This window comes from Lathyrus oleraceus, chromosome 7 (genome assembly GCF_024323335.1).
Source record: "Lathyrus oleraceus cultivar Zhongwan6 chromosome 7, CAAS_Psat_ZW6_1.0, whole genome shotgun sequence".
NCBI lineage: Eukaryota > Viridiplantae > Streptophyta > Magnoliopsida > Fabales > Fabaceae > Lathyrus > Lathyrus oleraceus.
Genome location: NC_066585.1, coordinates 128494322 through 128517636, shown reverse-complemented (window position 1 = coordinate 128517636; position 23315 = coordinate 128494322). Strand labels below are relative to the sequence as shown.

At 38.6% G+C, this 23315-nt stretch overlaps 1 long non-coding RNA gene across 1 annotated transcript; it reads left to right on the top strand.

Annotated features, from left to right (window-relative positions):
* Nucleotides 1-69: 69 nt before the first annotated feature.
* On the top strand, nt 70-1601 carry LOC127106762 (uncharacterized). Its single transcript, XR_007795484.1, has 2 exons — nt 70-533; nt 700-1601. It is a non-coding gene; the product is annotated as an uncharacterized LOC127106762 (long non-coding RNA).
* The last annotated feature ends 21714 nt before the right edge of the window (nt 1602-23315 follow it).

Genomic DNA, 23315 nt, shown 5'->3' with positions numbered 1-23315 from the left:
ATAGTAAAATAAAATCAAATAAATGAAAAAAAAGATAAATAAATATTTGAAACAAATATGCTGAGAGAGTGGTAGGTTGCATCGCTAAAGAGACCAATACAATTTCAAATTTCAAAGTGGACTAATGGCTCGTTGACACGTGGAAAAATTATTAAGATAAAAATGAAATGCATCCAAAGCAGATTGGGTGAACGATAGAAGCCTCAAACCCTTTTCTCACACACAAATACACTCTTTCTCACTTTGTTTAAACCGACGATGAACTAGCGGCGATGAAGGGAGGTTTACGGTGGTGGAGGCTATGGCATAGGTTCCAACGGGTGGCTCGCAATCGATTCGAGGAAGGCAACGACGGCGACGCGTTACTGTTCGTTTTCGAAAGATCGTAGCGGTGGTGGAGGAACGGTATCACGCGGTTTAGAAAGTTTTAGAGGAAGGCTCATACGCGATGTTGACTGGTACGGCGTGGCCCTTAGCGATTTCGAAGGATATTGGTTACTGGTGAACTGGTTTTTTGCGATTTGGTTTCTAAGGTTTGTTACTGATGTACTGTTTTTTTTTGCGATTTGGTTTCTCAGGTTGGTTACTGACGTACTATTTTTTGACGATTTGGTTTCTCAGTTTTGTTACTGATGTACTGGGTTTTTGACGATTTGGTTTCTCAGGTTTGTTACTGATGTACTGGGTTTTTGTGATTAGGGTTCTCAGGTTCTCTCAATGCGGCGTGAAGAGTTTGGTCGTATGGTGAATTAAGTTTGGATGAGCGGCTTGCGGTCAGTTTGAAGAAAATGATGATGGTGACACATCGCTGTCGGGTAGTGTGAGTTGTTGGATTTCGGTGGCGGTTTAGAACAGAGATGTGTGATCATTATTGAAGAGGCTGTCACGGTGGAGCGAAGTTGTGGATGACTGTTAACATTGTCGGGGGGACGCAAGGTGGTTAAGGTGTGTTAAGGTCAAAAAAATGGAAGGGAGCGGTGGAGTTCATGCAGGTTTGAGGGTTGCATTTTTGTGAGAGTTTAATGTCCATTGTAGTCATGGCTGATGGTCACACGGTAGTAGTGCAAAGCTTGGGTTTTTCTGGTGTAAAGATGTTGTTTGGTGGCTGTGAAGATGTATGTAGAGTGAGTGGTTTTCAAGAGACTCAATGAAATAAAAAGAAGAAAACGGATGTGTTCCATATCCAATTACCATTGGCTTTGGTGCTTCTGATTTTGTTTGCATACCGACATGGAGATAAAGTAAATAGAAAGCGGTGAAATCATGATTTCGAGGGTGGTGTTTTTGTTGTGCTCAAGTGTTGTTATGTGCAAGAAAAAAACATACATGAGGGTGTTTGGAAAGTGCCCTCTCCTCACAAACGAAAAGTTGAAAAAGAGTATATATAAAAAAGAATGAATAGAGATAATACCCGGCTGTTGTGTGAAGACCAAACCTGGAGTATAAATGAATACAATTCTTCTTTTCTCACAGGAGGGAGTCTGAATTCCTTAGACAAAACAATGAGTAAAAAATGGTTTTTTTTATCCCCCCACACTGTTTGAGAAAAAGCCATATATATGTTGGACTCCCTACTGTGTTGTCGTCCCTTTCTTCATGAATTGCAAGAGTCCTTTTAAAAATTCAAATTTTTTATTCTTATTTTGAAAACAAGTCAATAGCACCTTTTTTTGATTCCTGATCACAAGGTCCCAAATCTCTTCTAGGGTCACATAAACTTCCAATTTTATGGACTGATTTTCTCTATCCCCCAAAAGTAAGGTACCATGTATAGTATTTTTGTATGCCTCATCCCTCTTTTTACACAATAAAAAAGTACAACATATTATTAATATGATTCTTACAACAAATAAATGCAATAAAGTTAAACAAATTAAATTAAATTAAAAAAATGGCAAGTACAACATATTATTAATATAATTTTTACAACAAATAAATGCAATAAATTTAAACAAATAAAATTAAAATAAAAAATGGCAAGAGGATTAACTCTATTTATTTTTCTAAACGTTTTGATAAAGAAAGAAATAAATCGGCTCAAAATGGAATAAAATTTAAGCGCGAAAATGCCCTGAAAAAATAAAATGAATGCACCAAAATGATCAGTGTGAAATAAACTTATTGGAAAAATACAGCGTTTCTTTTAATTTCGAAATAAATTCTGACCGGTTAAAAATTAGCCAAAAACTAAATTGAGCACGTCAGATTAAACTATGAGAAACGTAGATTAATAAAACTGATGTCTGCATGCCTTATTTAGAAATTTTTTCGTCTACTGTTTTGACGGATCTTTGTCAATTAATTCAACCGGTTTGCTTGTAAATAAAAAAAAATATTTCTACTGATATTCTAGGCACTATGCGGTATGGAATGCATGGTATGTTATGCAAAGATGCAATAACTAATATGAATTTATTGAATCAACGATTCAGGGTCAAAATTGGGGTGTGACAAGGAGTAACGAAGATAATAACCAATTCCAATTGATCAAATTTGAATCAAATCGACATGGATTAACACCAAACAGAAGAGAAATGAAAATAACAAATCAAGAAGTCAACAATATTTTTTTGGTATTTTTTGAATTAAAAGAAAATACAAATAAAAAATAAACAAATAAGGTTGAACCTCAAATTCAATTCAAAGCAACTTCAAAAATTCCAATTAAATTCTCATAGGTTCAACATAGTCAAACAAGCTTTGACTAATTTTCTCACAAATTTTTGAAACCAGAAAGTATTTAAAATCAATTAAAAACAACCAAAAATAGCATAATATGAATTAAAATCTCAAATAATCTCAAAACAAACAAGAAATTGGTGAGATTATTTTTCATTGATTTATCATGATCCATAGATGCTATGAAAATATTTTTGTATTTTTTAAAAGTCAAAGTATTTTAAAATGAATTAAAAGCATTACAAACCAAGTAATTCATAAAAAAAATATCAAATGAAATCACAAAAATAATTAAAAATCATAATATGAAACTAGATTTTTCAAGAATTTTTTTGGAATTGGTCTCATATTTTTCTGACTTCAAATGAATTTTTAATGAATTTTTGAAAATAAAAGGAATTAACAAAAAATAAAAAGAAAATGGAATAAACGGAAAATGCACACCCTTCAAATGCGTTTCATTAATTGACGTGGCACAAGGCAATGGCTGAGATCTGAGGAAACACGGTGCACACAAGTCAAACGCGCTACATCATGAATTAATGAAGTAATCAAAACGGATGCACACGATTAGATCCTGAAATGGAGATCCAATGGCCAAGGAGCAAGACACATGGTGGTGGTTGTGGAAACCACCGTCTTCTTCGGTGAAGCAACAGAATCCGGCCACATTTGCAGAAAAATAAACTTTAATGAAAATGGAAAACAAGGACATGGAAATGAAGATCGTGTGATGTAGATCATCATTGTACCAATGGATTTCCCTCACTCTTCCTATATTGAGAGAAATATGAAGGGGAAAATCATGGTGTCCACACGGATTGCTCATGAAATGAAGAATTGAAAGCATCAACAGCTTGCCTCAAGTGTGAGGACTTTTGAAAACCACAGAAACACAAGAATGCTACATTGAATTAAGAGTTCTAGATCCAAAAAGTATGAGATTATACCTCTGAATTGATGAACTTCTGGCCACGAATCCTCCAAGATCCTTGCTCCTCTTTGATCTATGAATGTAATGGAAGTGATAGGCTAAGGAATTTGGCTTTAAAACTCAGCTAATGATGCTGAATTTCAAGCTCGAAAAATTGAAGAAAAGTGATTAATTCCTTTAGTAATGGCTATGGTTTCACTTCTGCAGCACTTGGGATCTCCAAAAGGTTAGCAAATGAATCTCATGAAGGTGTTATTTATAGTTGAATGTGGTTGATCACACGCTTCTTTCATGTGCATGAGAATTTGAATTTGCATTGCATGGGCCTGTGTAGGCGTGTGGAAGGCCCAATGATGGCTGAAACAACTTGCTGAGTTCACATGAAATGCATTTGGACGTGCACATTGGAATGAAACAGCTTGCATATTCAAGTTTCATCATAAAATACCAAAATGCACATAAATGGAAATGAATTTGAAACTCACCAATGGTAAACCCCATGGACTATTGTCAGTAATGGTTAGAAAGCTCTTGAAATGAGGAACAAAGGTCATGTTGGGAAAAAAATCATTTGGCATGTGAAAATTGATCAAAAATGGCTGTGAAAATTCAAGTACAAAACATGTTCGAATCACTTTGAAAAATTTCACCCAAAAACAAGCTTAATCAAACCCTCCTGTTTTCTTGATGAAAGCTTCAAATGAAAACATCTCCAACATCAAAGTTGTATATCTTTTCAAGATGGTAAATCTATACTCAAAGTTTGAATCATTTAGATTTTCTATGACAAATTTATGGGCATTTGAAGTTGGGTACTTTTTCAAATTCAATGAATTAGGTCCAAGATGGCCTATAATGTTTTGCATTATCACATGTATTTATTTTAGGATTATGAAATTTTGTCCAAAATAAAATTTGAAGTAGACATCTCAAGATTTCCAATTCCTTTGGTCTTACCTCAAAATCATAAAAACTAAGGAAGTTATGCCCTTGGTAAGTTGACCCAAAATTAGGGTTTCATTCAAAATGACCTATAATGTTTTGAAATTAATAATGACCTTCCAAGCTTAAAATGGATTTTTGATGAACATAAAAATTGTTCATATGGTTCTTCGGAACATTTTTTATTTTGGGGTCATCTTCATTTTACAAACACATCAAAAGTTATATCCCATTGATCCTCAACTTAGTCAGATGACTTGACTGGTCAACTTTTCAAGGCCAAACATCCAATCTTGATGAATAAACGATTGAGGGGCCTCAAATAGGCCCATATATGCATAAAATGATAAATGAAAGAACTTCCCTTGATTAAATTTGATCAGAGGTTGATATTGCTTCATGGGCAAGGCACGGTCAAAGCACAGTGAAATTAGGGTTTCCTTGGGAAACAATCTTCAAGCCCTTTGGGTTATCTTGATCAAATTGGAAAATTGAGATAATTGGGAGACATATATGATGATTAGGAGCTTTTTGGACCATTGTGATGCTTTTTCTCATCTTCATCTAGCCATTGCATTGGGCTTAGGAGCCTCCTAGGAGCATTGGAGCACATGATCACTTGAGCTTCAAAACAAAAAGAGTTAGTGACATATTTTTGTGCTTTTGGTTAGTAATCAAATAAGAAAAGCAACAATATACAATACAAGCATGCTTGGTGGTCTCAAAACACTCAAACAAGTCCCAACCCTAGGGTTAAGGAGCCAAACATGCTCTGATCCTTGAGGCAATGCACTTGTGCAATAACATGATGCCATGAGGGATCTTAGGGTCAAAATTAGGGTCTTACAGATGCCCCTATTTAAGGTCGTTCTAGCCAGAGATATGAAGGTAAAAATCTTCGTCTCGACGAGATAGAATGAGCTTAAATAATAACAAAGAGACGAATTTTGGTCTCTAAGAGACCTCATGATGCAAATGTATGCATGCAAAATAAAATCTTCATGGTGAATAATTGCCACAAAGGAAATGAAATCGGGAGAAACTGAAGATCCATAGGAGTAACACAAATCAATGGAAATACTCGAGCTGACGCAAAGATGCATGTATTGGGGAATATGTCAATACAACAAAACTATCCATAAAGGATACATCGGATAAAAATCCGGACTCAAACGGAGATGTCCACAGAGGACTCAACTGAGGAAGAAACAACGAGATATTACTGACTACTGAGTAATAAACTCAAAGAGAGACATGTTATCAAAACATCGGTTATTGGGTGAGAGAACAACACGCTCAGGGAGAAAGAATATCTAAGACCGGTATAAGGGTGAAATATATCAATCATTTGAAACATCTGAGGAGGACCCAAAAGGCACATCTCAACTCAGGAAAATCTGACTCCATAGGGGACAAAAAGTCATAATAGGGAGCAGAAGGAAGGAACACGAGGGATACCGGTTACTGGGTATATAATAGGTGACCAACCAGGCGTGAATTGGGAACATATCTAAGACACTCATCATCCGAAATGAGGGTTGAAAAAGCAAGCTCGATTTACAGGATGAACATTCGATTTCTCAAGGAAATACAAATCTTACTCGACTGGGGAAGAAAAAGACTTCGACTGAAGAGCACATGAGATATATTATCTATTACCGTTATAAACGTAGATAACATACTCGCATGGAAGATTATCCACAATCGGTTACTGGGTTAATAAAGGATAAATCGACCGAAAAGAAAGGACATCGAGATACCGGTTACTGGGTATAAAAATGATGACCAATCAAAAGGAGAAACAATCATTACCAAACAAGGGTAAATGAAAGATGACTCGTTAGGGATACATTACCTGACAAAAGCAATCATCCAAGAGATATATCACCGGTTACTGGGTGGTATACTCAAAAACGACAGAATATCAATACCGGTTACTGAGTAAAGATAACCAACAAAGAGGGGATTACATCTACCGGTTACTGGGTAGAAAACCATAGAAATAGGACTTACAACTACCGGTTACTGGGTAGAAGGCCACAAGATCCGTTGGGGAAAGGATGAACAATTACTGGTTATTGAGCAATTGAACAACTGAATCACAGGGAACTACAGGGGATAACAAGAAAGGAATCAATCTAGGAACAAACTAGGAAGACACAATCAAACAAGACTCAACCCGATGAGGATATAACTCAGGGGAGTAATTCCATCCCGATATACAACTGGGGAGGAAACTGAAACAATAATCATCCACGAGGACATAACTCAGTGGGGAAAAAAGAAGAAAAGATAGACACTTTTTGCCTATGGGGCTGAATCTATATAGAGAGATCAGACACAAGCATCTGCTTAGGGAATAAAATTTCACCAATAGCAGGAGATAACAAGCAACAATATATGGCAAAGAATGCAATCATGAATATTTCAATGCTATGATTATGCATGTATATGCATGATTTGTGTATGATTAATGCTGACGAACAGACATGTCTAACACAAACAAGTCCAAGAATCACGGACAGACATTCGGAAAACATCTCGACAAGAAGGGCGAAGCCCACTGGAGAACTCATCTAGGGAACAAACCGAGAAGGATGAAAATAAATCATCGGGGATATCAAACCCTATCCCAAAGCTACACTCGCTGAGGATACAAAGAAGATGTATTCAAGAGCAGCGAAAAAAGAGAATCAAACAGAGAACTCAACTCTGATGGGGATCATCTCTGGAATAAGAATAAACAAGGGAAAACTTTAACCATATATGGGAATAAGCAAAGTCAAAGCTTCCAACTGCAAGAAATAACACTCTGCACGGGAGAAGTCTTCCTGGAACAAACAATCCTGACATGCAGAAGACGCAGAAAATCTGTCGGGGAGTTTCCATCAACTCTCTCGGGGACAGGTGGTTAAATAAGATCTGCCGGAGAAGAAACTCTACTGGGGAAACTTATCAAGGAATGATGTAAAAACTCCATGGGGAACAACCACCAACTAGATGTACACCAATCAAAACACTCCCTTCTATCTGCCGGAAAAGAAACTCTACAAAGGGGAAAAACAACATTTTGCTCCACTGGGGAAGGAAATAAATATCTTCACCACTAGCTCTCAATGCTAGAAGAAATCTTCAGACTCGGAGGAGATACAAACATCAAACTCTTATCTAGAAACCCTACTGGGGACAAGCTGCAAACGCTCTCGAAAAAAGCTACCTTGGCTGGGGAAACTGGAAATGAATTCCTCATCATCAAGCAATATACCAGGGATACCTCTCTTCAAAATAAATGAAAAGGGAAACAAGCCATACCAATTGCACTTGGCAACTTCCTGCTGAGAAAACAGTTATCTGGAAAGATAGCTCTACATGGAACACATGCTTACTACGCTGGAGATTCTTACTCAGGCTGGGGAACGACAACTTTCCTCATGAGTAAACAGTCAGAACAAGGAATGTTCTCAACTCAAAGCATATCAACTTTTATCAATCTATAAGGGATTTTAGGCCAGTCCACACAAGGGATGACAACCATATAATTGATAAAACATAAATGCTAGCGCCAAACTCTCTAGGAAGTTGATGATGTATCATTCTTTCTGCGCTCGCTGGGGAGACAATTGAAAGCTGATGAAGAGGATATAAGAATGCCAGCATATGAATAAATGTCTTACCTTTTGGTAAGCATACTATTCTTGGGAAAGCACTGAGGACATCCCACTTATCCTTTCAGTCATTGTGAATATTCATTTTGTTTAAACAATTTATTCATGAAAACTTTATTTGTTTAAAACAATGATATTCATCAATTAAAACATGCAAACATTTGTTAAACAGAAACAAATAAGACTGCAAAGAATTGGATAAAGGCTCAAATTTATTTAAGAGAATGGTAGTCCGCAAATGGCGAGACTCCATGGATCTTTACTAATTTGAAATTGGTGATATACATGGAAAAAGGGCTACATTGAACATAATGACCGCTTCTCCACCAACTCTGAATCCACTGTATTCGAAACTTCAGTTGATGACGACTGAGCGAGAATCTTTGACAGATGACAGTTGTAGAACAAAGTCTTGTCAGGATGCAGTTACTTGCCAAATCCCTAATTTTTCCCTAGATTGCCCCAGGGTGAGGTACTCAATCTAGTAGGATATATATATATTCATCACTTTTTTCATGTCTCTATCTTTCGCCTGGATCGCCCTTTCGGGTTTTCAGTCCACCAAGATGCTCATTTTTGCCTAAGCCGCCCTTTCGGGTTTTCAACTTAGCGAGCTATTCTGTTTTTACTTTTTAGGCGAAGTATTTCTTGACTGCATCTGAATTCACAGGACGAGTGAAGTCCTACCCATCCATAGTTGTGAGCAACAAAGCACCGCCTGAAAAGGCTCTCTTAACAATGTGTGGACCTTCATAGTTTGGAGTCCACTTGCCCCTGGAATCGGGCGCGAAAGACAAGACTTTCTTGAGCACGAGGTCACCTTCTCGGAAAACACGAGGCTTGACCTTCTTATCAAAAGCTTTCTTCATCCTTTGATACAACTGACCATGGCACATGGCAGTTGATCTCTTCTCTTCAATCAAATTCAATTGGTCATAACGACTCTGAACCCATTCAGCCTCAGTCAACTTGGCTTCCATCAAGACTCTCATTGATGGGATTTCGACCTCTACGGGGAGCACAACCTTCATGCCATATACAAGAGAGAAAGGGGTTTCCCCTGTTGAAGTGTGGACAGATGTACGATAGCCATGAAAGGCAAATGGCAACATCTTATGCCAATCTTTGTATGTAACTACCATCTTCTGAATAATATTCTTGATGTTCTTGTTAGCAGCTTCAACAACCCCATTCATCTTGAGTCTGTAGGGAGAAGAATTGTGATGTGCAATCTTGAATTCGCTACACAGATCTTTCATTATCTTGTTGTTCAAATTAGATCCATTATCGGTAATGATCTTGTCTGGCACACCATATCGGCATATGAGTGGGTTCTTGAAAAACCTCGCAACCACCTGCCTGGTCACATTTGCATATGATGCCTCTTCAACCCACTTGGTGAAGTAATCAATGGCTACGAGAATAAAACAGTGACCGTTCGACGCCTTGGGTTCAATCATGCCAATCATGTCAATTCCCCAAATGTAGAAGGTCCATGGTAAGGAAATAACATTCAGAAGTGTCGGGGGAATATGAATCTTATCCGCATAAATCTGACACTTATGGCATTTCTTCACAAACTTGCAGCAGTCAGACCCATTGTCAGCCAATAGTAGCCTGCTCTTAATATCTTCTTTGCCATAACATGTCCATTGGAATGAGTACCAAATGAACCCTCATGGACTTCAGTCATCAACAGGTTTGCTTCGTGTCTATCCACGCATCTGAGCAGAACCATGTCAAAATTCCTCTTGTAAAGCACATCACCATTAAGGTAGAAACTGCCAGATAATCTCCTCAAAGTCTTCTTATCTTTAACAGATGCCCCAGGCGGGTAAGTCTGACTTTGAAGAAAACACTTGATATCATAATACCACAGCTTATCCTCTTTCATCTCCTCAACTGCAAATACATGAGCTGGTCTACCCAAGCGCATCACGGTAATATTTGGGACTTCATTCCAATAATTGACAGCAATCACTGAAGCAAGCGTAGCGAGAGCATCCGCAATCTGATTCTCATCTCGAGGAATATGATGGAAGTCAACCTTAGTAAAGAAATTTGAAATCCTCCTTGCATAATCTCTATATGGGATGAGGCCAGGCTGATTCGTCTCCCATTCACCCTTAATCTAATTAACAACAAGGGCTGAATCGCCATAAACATCCAGATATTTTATCCTAAGATCAATACATTCTTCCAAACCCATAATACAAGCCTCATACTCCGCCATATTATTCGTGCATTTGAAAGTTAGCCTTGCTGTAAAAGGAAAATGTGTGCCTTGAGGAGTAATAATCACTGCCCCAATACCATTTCCATACTGATTGACAGTGCCATCGAACACAATACACCAACGGGAACCAGGCTCTGGCCCTTCATCGAGTGTAGGCTCATCACAATCTTTCATCTTCAAATACAGGATCTCCTCATCAAGGAAGTCATATCGCACGGACTGATAATCTTCAATTGGTTGATGCGCCAAATGGTCAGCCAAGATACTACCTTTAATAGTCTTTTGAACTCGATACTCAATATCATACTCAGATAACAGCATCTGCCAACGGGCAATTCTCCCAGTTAAAGCAGGCTTCTCAAAGATATACTTGATCGGATCCATTTTGGATATCAACCAAGTTGTATGATTCAACATATACTGGCGTAAAGGCTTAGCAGCCCAAGCCAAAGCACAACATGTCTTCTCAAGCATTGAGTATCGAGACTCACAGTCGGTGAACTTCTTACTCAAGTAGTATATTGCATATTCTTTCTTTCCTGATTCATCTTGCTGACCAAGGACATAACCCATGGAATCATCAAGCACAGTTAAGTACATAATCAATGGTCTCCCGTCAACAGGCGGAGACAGAATCGGAGGCTCGGACAAATACTCTTTGATACTGTCGAAGGCCTTTTGGCAATCCTTGGTCCAATCATGACGCTGATCTTTCCGGAGGAGCTTGAACATAGGCGCACATGTGGTAGTCATGTGGGATATAAATCTCAAAATGTTATTCAAGCGGCCAAGAAAACCTCGGACTTGCTTCTCAGTTTTGGGCGCATGCATCTCTTGTATTGCTTTGACCTTGGCAGGATCAACTTCAATACCTCTCTCGCTGACAATAAAGCCCAATAACTTGCCGGAACGGACTCCAAATGTACACTTGTTCGGGTTTAAGCAGAGTTTGTACTTCCTCAGACGCTGGAAAAGCTTTAACAAGTGTTCTACATGTTCAACTTCCGTTTTCATCTTTGCAATCATATCATCAACATACACCTCGATCTCCTTGTGCATCATGTCATGACACAAGGTAGTCATAGCACGTTGATACGTGGCTCCGGCGTTCTTCAAACCGAAGGGCATCACTCGATAACAGAATGTTCCCTAAGGTGTGATGAATATTGTCTTCTCCATATCCTCGGGTGCCATTTTAATCTGATTGTAACCGGAAAATCCGTCCATAAATGAAAAGACATTGAATTTAGCCGTATTGTCTACCAACATATCAATGTGTGGTAGAGGAAAATCATCTTTCGGACTAGATTTATTCAAGTCACGGTAATCCACACACATTCGGACTTTTCCGTCTTTCTTAGGTACAGGCACAATATTGGCCACCCATTGAGGATATGTAGAAGTCACCAGAAACCCCGCATCAATTTGCTTCTGAACTTCTTCTTTAATCTTCACTGCCATATCAGGATGAGTTCTTCTGAGCTTTTGCTTCACATGCACACACTCAGGCTTCAACGACAAGAAATGTTGCACGATATCAGTATCTATACCAGGCATGTCTTCATACGACCAGGCAAAGACGTCGACATATTCTCGTAGCAACTCAATCAACCCCTTTTTAACAGACTCTTCAAGGAGTGCCCCAATCTTCACTTCACGAATGCAGTCTTCAGACCCCAAGTTCGTTGTTTCCAGATTCTCAAGATGTGGCTGAATGGTCTTCTCCTCGTACTCAAGCAGACGAGTAATCTCATCAGGAATCTCTTCAACATCATCTTCTTCTACCTCAAATATAGGGAACTCAAAGTTTGGACATGGTGTTGGATCATTATGTTCAATGGGTTTGATTAACCTGCATAATGATTTTGAGTGTAAAAGAGATTTCAGAATTCAAACAAGGAAAATCATTATGCAGATGAAAAATTGATTTTATTCTCTTTTTTAGGGTTTTATGGTGATCACCAATTTCATGTGAAAAGCAAAAATGAAAAATAATTTGAAAAACAAACATTTAACATGCGATTATTGAATGAATATCATTGTATTAATCAATTATGCCAACAATGTCTTCACTTCTCCTTTTGGCATGAGAGAAAGGTTTTTAAACAAAATGAACACATTACGTTGACTTATGGATAACTGTTGGAACATCAACAGCGACCCAATTATTGCAGATTCCTCCAGGTATGACAAAGTTGTCAAGGTCTTCCTCTTCATCTTCTTCAACGATGGCAGCAGCTTCTTGATCTTCAACGGTGTGGATGAAACCTCCACTCTGAAACAGCCCAAGATCATTAGAGACACCGGGAGAATACCCTATACCAGCCCGGGACTTATTATCTTCCAACTTTATCATTTTCCCCAAACCATTAGTTGCACCGTGCTCGATGGCCAACTTCGCGTCATTATAGGAGACAAATGAAGAAACTCCTTTCCTAGAAGGCTCAGCAATAGATAAGGCTTGGAATGGAGTTCCAACCTCATCCTCAACATCAATGTAGGAAAAGGAAGATAGATGGCTGACCAATAGAGCCTTCTCTCCCCCTATCACCACCAACTTCTTGTTCTTGACGAACTTCAACTTTTGGTGCAGGGTGGATGTCACGGCACCTGCCTCGTGAATCCATGGTCTACCAAGTAAACAGCTGTATGATGGATGTATGTCCAATCTTGATCGGGAGGTCTAATTCACCGACCACGGTCTTACGCGATCCATCAGAAGCTTTTACTACCGCTCCACTCTGCCTCATGGGAGGCCCCTGATATGAAAGTTTGGCAAGAGTGGACTTTGGAAATACATTAAGTGATGACCATGTGTCCACCAACACATTGGACAGGGCATCATCTTTACAATTCATAGATATATGTAAGGCCAAATTGTGGTCTTTTCCCTCCTCGGGAAGATCATCATCATAGAAGCTCAAATTGTTGCGGGCAATTATATTTGCAACAATGCTACCAAACTGTTCAATTGTAACATCATGATGCACATATGCCACGTCTAACACCCTTTGCAACGCTTCACGGTGTGGCTCTGAATTCATCAACAAAGATAGGACAGATATCTTTGATGGAGTTTGAAGCAACTGCTACGAGTCACTCCACTAACATCAGAAATGCTTACAACAGAGGTTTAGGGCAACGACACCTCCTTCCCATCTTCCAACATAACAACATTGCACGGTACGGGACCGCCTTATCTGACACATATGGGACAGGGCCCGCTGGCTTGATCACAAGAGTAAAAACCACCTTCTTCTTGCTACCATCATACTTAATGACAACCGGATCAGGAATTTTGAATACAGGAGTGATAACGTCAACTTCATCCTCATTACGATTTTGAAGTATCTCAATCATCCCTTGGTCTAGCATCTCTTGGATGTCCCTTCTTACCTTGCGGCATCCTCTCTCATTGACAGTGCACACATGGCATCTATCATGATCATGCTCATAATGACTGTGCTCACACAACAGCCTATGCATCTCTACCAAGGACTGCCTTATGTCATTCACATAAAGGACTTTATATTGGCCAGGGCAACCCTAAACCATGTTGACAGTTGCCTTCCCATGCTCGGGCAATGGGTTCTTCTTGACATTCGGGCCTACATCCTCAAAGAATAGTATCCCACTCCTCACAAGGTCTTGCACCTTGGTCTTCAACGAAAAAAAATTCTCCACATCATGTCCGGGAGCGCCGGAATGATACACACAATGAAGTTCAAGCTTGTACCACCATTGAGGATTGGCTGGCACAGCAGGAGGATCTCGTGGAGTTATCAACTTCCTATCGATTAAGGAAGGATAAAGTTCAGCATAGTTCATAAGAATCGGGTCAAAAGTCACCCTCTTCCTCTCATAGTTGCTGGTGTTGTTGTTATTATTATTGTGAGGCTGGTAAGCCTGTTGTTGTTGACGATGTTGTTGTTGTGGTTGTTGAGCTTCTCTGAAAGCAGGTGCTATATGAGCCACCTGGTGTTGGTTGACGACAAGTCGCACTTCCTTCCTCATCACAGAGGGCCTTCTCTTATTATGGGAAGAAACATCATTAATCTCCCCTTCTTTCTTCCTGGCAAATCCTCCATATTTCTTTACCAAATTATCCTCATGGGACAGACGTCCTTTATAGACTCCCTCTTCTAGCCTCATCCCCATATTTACCATTTCGGTAAAGTCTGAGGGAGCACTAGCAATCATGCGCTCATAGTAGAAAGAGCTCAAAGTCTTCAAAAAGAGCTTTGTCATCTCCTTCTCCTCCAAGGGTAGCACTACCTGAGCTGCCAATTCTCTCCACCTCTGAGTGTATTCCTTGAAGGTTTCTTTGTCTTTCTGGGACATCTCCCTCAACTGATCTCTGTCTGGAGCCATATCCACGTTGTATTTATAATATTTCACAAAAGCCTCTCCAAGATCATTGAAAGTCCATATGCTTGCACTCTCTAGCCCCATATACCAACAGAGCGCATCACCTGTCAGGCTATCCTGAAAGTAGTGAATCAACAGTTGATCATTATTTGTCTGAGTCGACATCTTGCGGGCATACATCACAAGATGACTGAGTGGGCACGTGTTTCCCTTATACTTCTCAAAGTCAGGCACTTTGAATTTGACTGGGATTTTCAGGTTGGGTACCAAGCACAATTCAACAGCACTCTTCCCAAACAAATCTTGGTCTCCCAGCGTTTTCAGTTTCTTGCGCAGCTCAAGGAATTGATCCTTCATCTCATCCATCTTTTCATAAACGTTTGGGCCCTCAGATGACTCAGAATGATAGATGGTGTCTTCTACTCGCGGAAAAGTATTCACAACGGGAGGTGGCACGGATAGGACCGGGCTAGATACCGGTATAGAAGCAAGAGTGGGAGCGAAACCCTCTGGCACAAAATTAGGTGGCATTCCCCAAGGGAATCCAGCAGGCAGACTAGGAGCAAAGTGAGCGATGGCAGCAGGCACTGTTGAGGTAACCACTTCGGAAATGACTGTCCTCGTGGGAGGAGTTGCAGGAGTTGGAGAAGCTTGACTCTGCACAGCAAGAACTGACTCCATCATGGCAGCCAGTCAGACAATCTCCTCTTTCAGATCTTTGTTCTCTTGCTCAACGTGTTCCATGATCTTTGGACGATTAGCTCTAGTATTGTACCGGTGCGTCAGCTTGTCTTCAAAATAAATGAAGAGCAAAGAGTTAGACCACTGCATCAAGAGTTCGGAACCAAAACCTGCTTATGCATATGATGCATGCAATGCTCGTGCATATGATTTGTTTTTTATCAGAGGAACTTTATAAGGATCTATTTGCAAATGTTTTGAAAATATTGAACTTTATAAGACATATGTGGAATACTCATAGCAATATAATATTTGGAAACTTTTTACACCAAAGAAGTAGTATAGTCTCGGTAACCAAATACAATACAAGAGAAAATGAGAATAAACATCCTATGGAGCCCTAGAAGCAGTCGTCCAAAGCCTTCGAGATCGGAAGATACGTCGCATGAAGCCTTTTTACCTCTCTCTCATAAGCTGCTTCCATGTCGGTCTTCTCCTTGGCAAGCTGATCATATCTCTTCTTCCAAAACCTAGATGAGTGAGGTAGGAGAGAAGTAACCACATCATCGGGCTCATCAATAACCTGATGCTCTAGAAACTTGATCATAACATCCTTATCCTTGAGCTGCTGAAGAAGCTCCTCACGCTCACGAACCCAAGCACGCGAACGGTCTTCGTCTCTCAACTCCTCAACTCCTTGATTAGGGAGGGTTGAAGGCCCAACCATAACCATAGGGGTATGTCTCGGATACTCATACGGCATGCGGTACTCGAGGGCTCTCTTCCTTACCCAAGAGGTGTAAGGTTCCAAAGCAACACAATTCTTCGGACCGAGCTCATTCCTTCATTTCCTATGAACCTTGCGCCAGGCGCGGACCATCATATCCTTCAAGTTTTGGGGATCTTTACCCTCTTGAAAGAATAAACCTTCCAACAAAATGTTGTTAGGTTTATCCTTTAAGGGGAACCCAAGCTGACGGCGAGCCAAAGCAGGGTTGTAGTTAATTCCACCACATGTACCAAGAAGAGGTACATTGGAGAACTCACCACAAGAATCAATAATCGGAATGCCATCATAAACACGATTATACCAAGAGATATCATCATTAGTGAGAGACATAAGTCTCGTGGACCGCCGTAGACATCCCTTGTTCTCCTTGAAGGCAAGCGTCTGAGGCAAGTGCGAAATAAACCACTTGTACAACAGAGGCAGACATCACACAATGGAACCACCACCCTTCGCATTCCTCATATGCAAAGAGAAATAAGTGTCACCCAACAGAGTCGGAACGAGATTAAGAGAAGATAAAATCCTAATAGCGTTCACATCCACGAAGTTGTCGATGTTGGGAAATAACATTAGCCCATAGATGAGGAGTACAAATATGGCTTCAAAAGCTTCCTTACTCATGGCCTTCCCAAACAAAGTAGCTTTGGCAATCAGAAAATCAGACGGGAGACCTTGAATTCCACCCTTGGTAGTCATATTGGCAACAATGTCGGATACCTTCACATGAAGCATGTCAACAATCTCTTGAGAAGACGGAATCTTCTCCAAACCACTGAACGGTAATTGGTCAAGAATAGGTATACCCACATGATCATCATACTCCTCTAGTGTAGGCAAAAGTCGAAAATCCGGAAAAGTGAAGCACCGATACAAATGATCGTAGAACTGCACCAACACACTCATCAGACCCTCATCCACCTTGGTAGAAAGAATAGATAGAAGCTTCCCATGGCGAGCTTTGAACTCCAAGGGCTCTAATACATAAGATGTCAGACGCCTTAACTTTTTCAAGTCGGGTTGTCTAAAACTGTACTTCTTCGTATTCCTTCTTTGCTTATCCATGTCTGAAAATTTGCAAATAGACCTCTTAAGTTCCTTGTAAAATCTTATTGTTGATGACATGAATGCGGATGAATGCATGAATGCAACAAACACACTCAAGGGTCAAGCAAGCCACACCACACAAAGGTCACAGGATGGCTCAAGTCATCGTCAATATCAATCATCCATTTTGGTGGATTATGGTTTACACCTTATCAACACCCAAGTTCCATTGATTTTGAGGATATACGAGAACGGATCGACCGCGAATCACGGGTTTATTGTGAGTCACGAGCATGGAGTCTCAGTTAAGAACCACCCAATGGGAGTGTACTATGGTTAAACCTGACAATCATGTTCCAAAAGGTTCCCATAGTCATAATCCTGTCTTTTGGATATTATCAGATAAAACGACTACTTGTCCTCCAAAAATATTCTCAAGAGGGACTCTTATGAGTGTAGTATCGCGTAACAATCGCCTCAAGTCTTACACTTGAACGACCTTCGCACTACGTCCTAAAATAGGCCAAGATGGGCTAGGTATCTAAGATCCTTGGTTTCTAAGGTTCCTATTGGAAAGAGTAATGCCTAACCACGACTACTCGTGTGACATTAGTGATCCCGACAAGACCTCCATCAAGTGAATGGGCTTTCAAGTTAACTTGTTAAGGAGTAACTCCACACAAGTCAATAAGACTATGCCATTCTCCTATCATAAGTGCACTCGAGTTCGGGTATAGAACTCATCTCACAAGAAACCACCAAGCATACAAAAAATTAATATGTCAAACAATTCATACATTACAAACAATACATTCATCCCAAATTTGCACAAAAATATGCCACAAATAAATATAAACATACAACACATGCAAGCAAAAAGTAGGCTAAACCCACGGGGCTAAGTCATTCCCCAGCGGAGTCGCCACTTTTCTGTAGCGGGGTTTTCGTTACTTTTAGGTTTATTGACCAAACCAAAAGTCAACATACAATTCGAGTTGCCACTGCACTTTTATTTGTCCAAAGGAAAGGCTAAAAAGCGAACAAAAGCCAAGTAAGAAGTTTTTCAAATCAAAAACTAATAAAAATTTCAGAGATCTAGGTAAGGGGGTTGGTTATAAAATGGGAAGGTTTTACGCACCCAAAACATCCTTACTACTCTAAGGGAACCCTTTTTGCAAATATGTGTTGTAGGTTGGTATTTGTGAAAAGATTTGTGCAAAAGATTGAAGGGATTAGAAGAGAATGGATTATATTTACAAGTTTTGTTGTTTGAATGGATGAACCCATTGCCTACGTACCATCACAAAGGAGGATCAAAACCTCGTAGTTCGGGGTAAAAATCTCAAAGATTGATGAATTGATTTGATCAAAATCCTTGAGGTCTTTTGTTATCAAAGGGAGAAAACTCAACCTAAACCAACAATCCACCATGTGAGGAAGGCTCAACATACTAGTGAACGGTTAACCCTAGAATGAGCATGGAAGTCTTATAATCCAATCACTAAGGATGAGGTGAGATTTACATCAACCACTATGTTAACTCAAACCTATGACTAATGTTTTGAAAAGGTTTTAACAAGTGGCCATTGGAACCATAAAAACAACTTGAAATGGGTTATATTTACAAGTTAAAGTTATTTACAAAATGAAGTCAAAGTTGGATTAAAGTTTATTGAGTATTTGTGAAAATGGTTTTGAAAAGTAAAAGGCTTAAGGCCTAGGTTTCTAACTTGAAACAAAGTCAAAGTTTTGAAAATGATTTTTGGCTTGGTTAGAGTGGGGAGAAGAAGAGAAGGGTTATTCCTAAAGCAAACAAAGATAAGAGGGGGAAGAAAAACCTTTGGAGTTCCTTTTCTTGAAGTTATATAGATGACTCAAGATGCTCATTTCCTTTGGACTTAGCACACAAACAAGCAATCAATAATTGAATTCAATCTCCTAGGATTTCCATTTGGTTTGGCTCTTAACTTGGCTACTCATGACAATGGTCCTCTTTTCACAATCTCAAGGTGGGATCCCTATCACATAAAAAGCACACATCAAAAAGTTCACAACACAATAAAGGTAATGGACAAAGAATAAGTTTGAGGAGAAGTCCTTTGAAGTCAACTTTGAATTTTAGCATTATAAAGGCATGAGGCCTAGTTGCTCTTCAACAAATTTTGCATTCTAAAGGCATGAGGCCTAGTTTCTCTTGAACTCCTTTAAGCATGGATAAGTCCTAATTCTAAGTCCTTTCTCCTTTTGCATTTGGCTCACATCAAAACAAACGCAAACAACACAAGATAGCAATATATTTATATACAATAATGGACTCAAATGAGCAAAAGAAAAATGACATAAACATAAAATATGTGCTCAAGTGAGCAAAGATGAAAATTAAGATGAATAATGAGCAAGAAATAAATGGTATTAAAAGTAAATGACAAGAATTTAAAGGCTCAAATTAAAGTTAGTAGTTAGTAAGGTTATGTTAGCTTGTCATAAGACAATGTAGCGCTATGTTAAGCAATCGTAAGTGGACTAATGTAGTAGTCACACCTATCTGAGACCGATCAATAAGAATATTGGCAAAGAACATAAGTTAGAGATCATGACTAGTAAGCCAAGCTCCATAAACTTGCCATGCCAAACAAAAGGGGAAGGGTCTTGTATTGACTTTTGGTTATTTGCTTGACCAAAAAGCAACCTATCTTTGACACAAAATAACTCACTTGATCATGGATCAAGTTGAGTTTGGTTTGGATCAAAGAAGGTTAAACTTCTCATTTGTCAAGACCAACCTCAAGACTTTAACTCATTGGCCATTGATGGAAAGAAAGGGATGAAGATGAAAAGGAAGGGGTAAAGAAGACAATAACCAATTCCAATTGATCAAATTTGAATCAAATCCACATGGATCAACACCAAACAGAAGAGAAATGAAAATAACAAGTCAAGAAGTCAACAATATTTTTTTGGTATTTTTGAATTAAAAGAAAATACAAATAAAAAATAAACAAATAAGGTTGAACCACAAATTCAATTCAAAGCAACTTCAAAAAGTCCAATTAAATTCTCATAGGTTCAACACAGTCAAACAAGCTTTGACTAATTTTCTCACAAATTTTTGAAACCAGAAAGTATTTAAAATCAATTAAAAACAACCAAAAATAACATAATATGAATTAAAATCTCAAATAATCTCAAAACAAACAAGAAATTGGTGAGACTATTTTTCATTGATTTATCATGATCCATAGATGCTATGAAAATATTTTTGTATTTTTTAAAAGTCAAAAAGTATTTTAAAATGAATTAAAAGCATTAAAAACCAAGTAATTCATAAAAAAATCAAATGAAGTCACAAAAATAATTAAAAATCATAATATGAAACTAGATTTTTCAAGAAATTTTTTGGAATTGGTCTCATATTTTTCTGACTTCAAATGAATTTTTGAAAATAAAAGGAATTAACAGAAAATAAAAAGAAAATGGAATAAACGGAAAATGCACAGCCATCAGATGCGTTTCATTAATTGACGTGGCACAAGGCAATGGCTGAGACCTGAGGAAGCATGGTGCACACAAGTCAAACACGCTACATCATGAATTAAATGAAGTAATTAAACCGGATGCACACGATTAGATCCTGAAATGGAGATCCAATGGCTAAGGAGCAAGACACGTGGTGATGGTGGTGGAAACCACCGTCTTCTCCGGCGAAGCAACAGAATCCGACCACATTTGCAGAAAAATAAACTTCAATGAAAATGGAAAACAAGGACATGGAAATGAAGCTCGTGTGATGTAGATCATCATTGTACCAATGGATTTCCCTCACTCTTCCTATATTGAGAGAAAGATGAAGGGGAAAATCATGGTGTCCACACGGATTGCTCATGAAATGAAGAATTGAAAGCATCAACAGCTTGCCTCAAGTGTGAGGACTTTAGAAAACCACAGAAACACAAGAATGCTACATTGAATTAAGAGTTCTAGATCCAAAAAGTTTGAGATTATACCTCTGAATTGATGAACTTCTGGCCACGAATCTACCAAGATCCTTACTCCTCTTTGATCTATGAATGTAATGGAAGTGATAGGCTAAGGAATTTGGCTTTAAAACTTAGCTAATGATGCTGAATTTCAAGCTCGAAAAATTGAAGAAAAGTGATTAATTCCTTTAGTAATGGCTATGGTTTCACTTCTGCAGCACTTGGGATCTCCAAAAGGTTAGCAAATGAAGCTCATCAAGGTGTTATTTATAGTTGAATGTGGTTGATCACACGCTTCTTTCATGTGCATGAGAATTTGAATTTGCATTGCATGGGCCTGTGTAGGTGTGTGGAAGGCCCAATGATGGCTGAAACAACTTGCTGAGTTCACATGAAATGAATTTGGACGTGCACATTGGAATGAAATAGCTTGCATATTCAAGTTTCATCATAAAATACCAAAATGCACATAAATGGAAATGAATTCGAAACTCACCAATGGTAAACCCCATGGACTATTGTGAGTAATGGTTGGAAAGCTTTTTAAATGAGGAACAAAAGTCATGTTGGGAAAAAATCATTTGGCATGTGCAAATTGATCAAAACTGGCTGTGAAAATTCAAGTACCAAACATGTTCAAATCACTTTGAAAAATTTCACCCAAAAACAAGCTTAATCAAACCCTCATGTTTTCATGATGCAAGTTCAAATGAACAAATCTCCAACATTAAAGTTGTAGATCTTTTCAAGATGGTCAATCTAGACTCAAAGTTTGCATCATTTGGATTTTCTATGACAAGTTATGGGAATTTTAAGTTGGGTACTTTTTCAAATTCAATGAATTAGGTCCAATATGACCTATAATGTTTTGCATTATCACATGTATTTCTTTTAGGATTATGAAATTTTGTAAAAAATAAAATTTGAATTAGACATCTCAATATTTCCAATTCCTTTAGTCTCACCTCAAAATCATAAAAATTAAGGAAGTTATGCCCTTGGTAAGTTGACCCAAAATTAGGGTTTCAGTCAAAATGACCTATAATGTTTTGAAATGAATGATGATATTCAAAACCTCAAATGGATTTTTGATGAACATGAAAATTGTTCATATGGCTCTTAGGAACAATTTTGATTTTGAGGTCATCTTCATTTTCCAAACACATCAAAAGTTATATCTCATTTATCCTCAGCTTAGTCAGATGACTTGATTGGTCAACTTTTCAAGGCCAAACTTCCAATCTTGATGAATAAACGATTGAGGGGGCTCAAATAGGCTCATATATGCATAAAATGATAAATGAAAGAACTTACCTTGATTAAACTTGATCAGAGGTTGAGATTGCTTCATGGGCAAGGAACAGGCAAAGCACAGTGAAATTAGGGTTTCCTTGGGAAACAATCTTCAAGCCCTTTAGGTTATCTTGATAAAATTGGCAAATTGAGATACTTGGGAGACATATATGATGATTAGGAGCTTTGTGGACCATTTTCATGTTTTTTCTCATCTTCATCTAGCCATTGCATGGGCTTAGGAGCCTCCTAGGAGCATTGGAGCACATGATCACTTGAGCTTCAAAACAAAAAGAGTTAGTGACATATTTTTGTGCTTTTGGTTAGTAATCAAATAAGAAAAGCAACAATATACAATACAAGCATGCTTGGTGGTCTCAAAACACTCAAACAAGTCCCAACCCTAGGGTTAAGGAGCCAAACATGCTATGATCCTTGAGGCAATGCACTTGTGCAATAACATGATGCCATGAGGGATCTTAGGGTCAAAATTAGGGTCTTACAATATGAGGTATGTATCTATGATATTGAAGCAACTATTGACTTAAGAATCAAGATTCTTAAGGTGTATGAAAACCCTGCTTTAGTGATTAGTCAAGTTAGAGGAGACTGGGAAACTCGGGATAAGAAGTTGATTGTATACAGAGAACATATGGCGAAACTGATTCCCTATTTTAATGAAATCACTTTTCATTATATCCCAAGG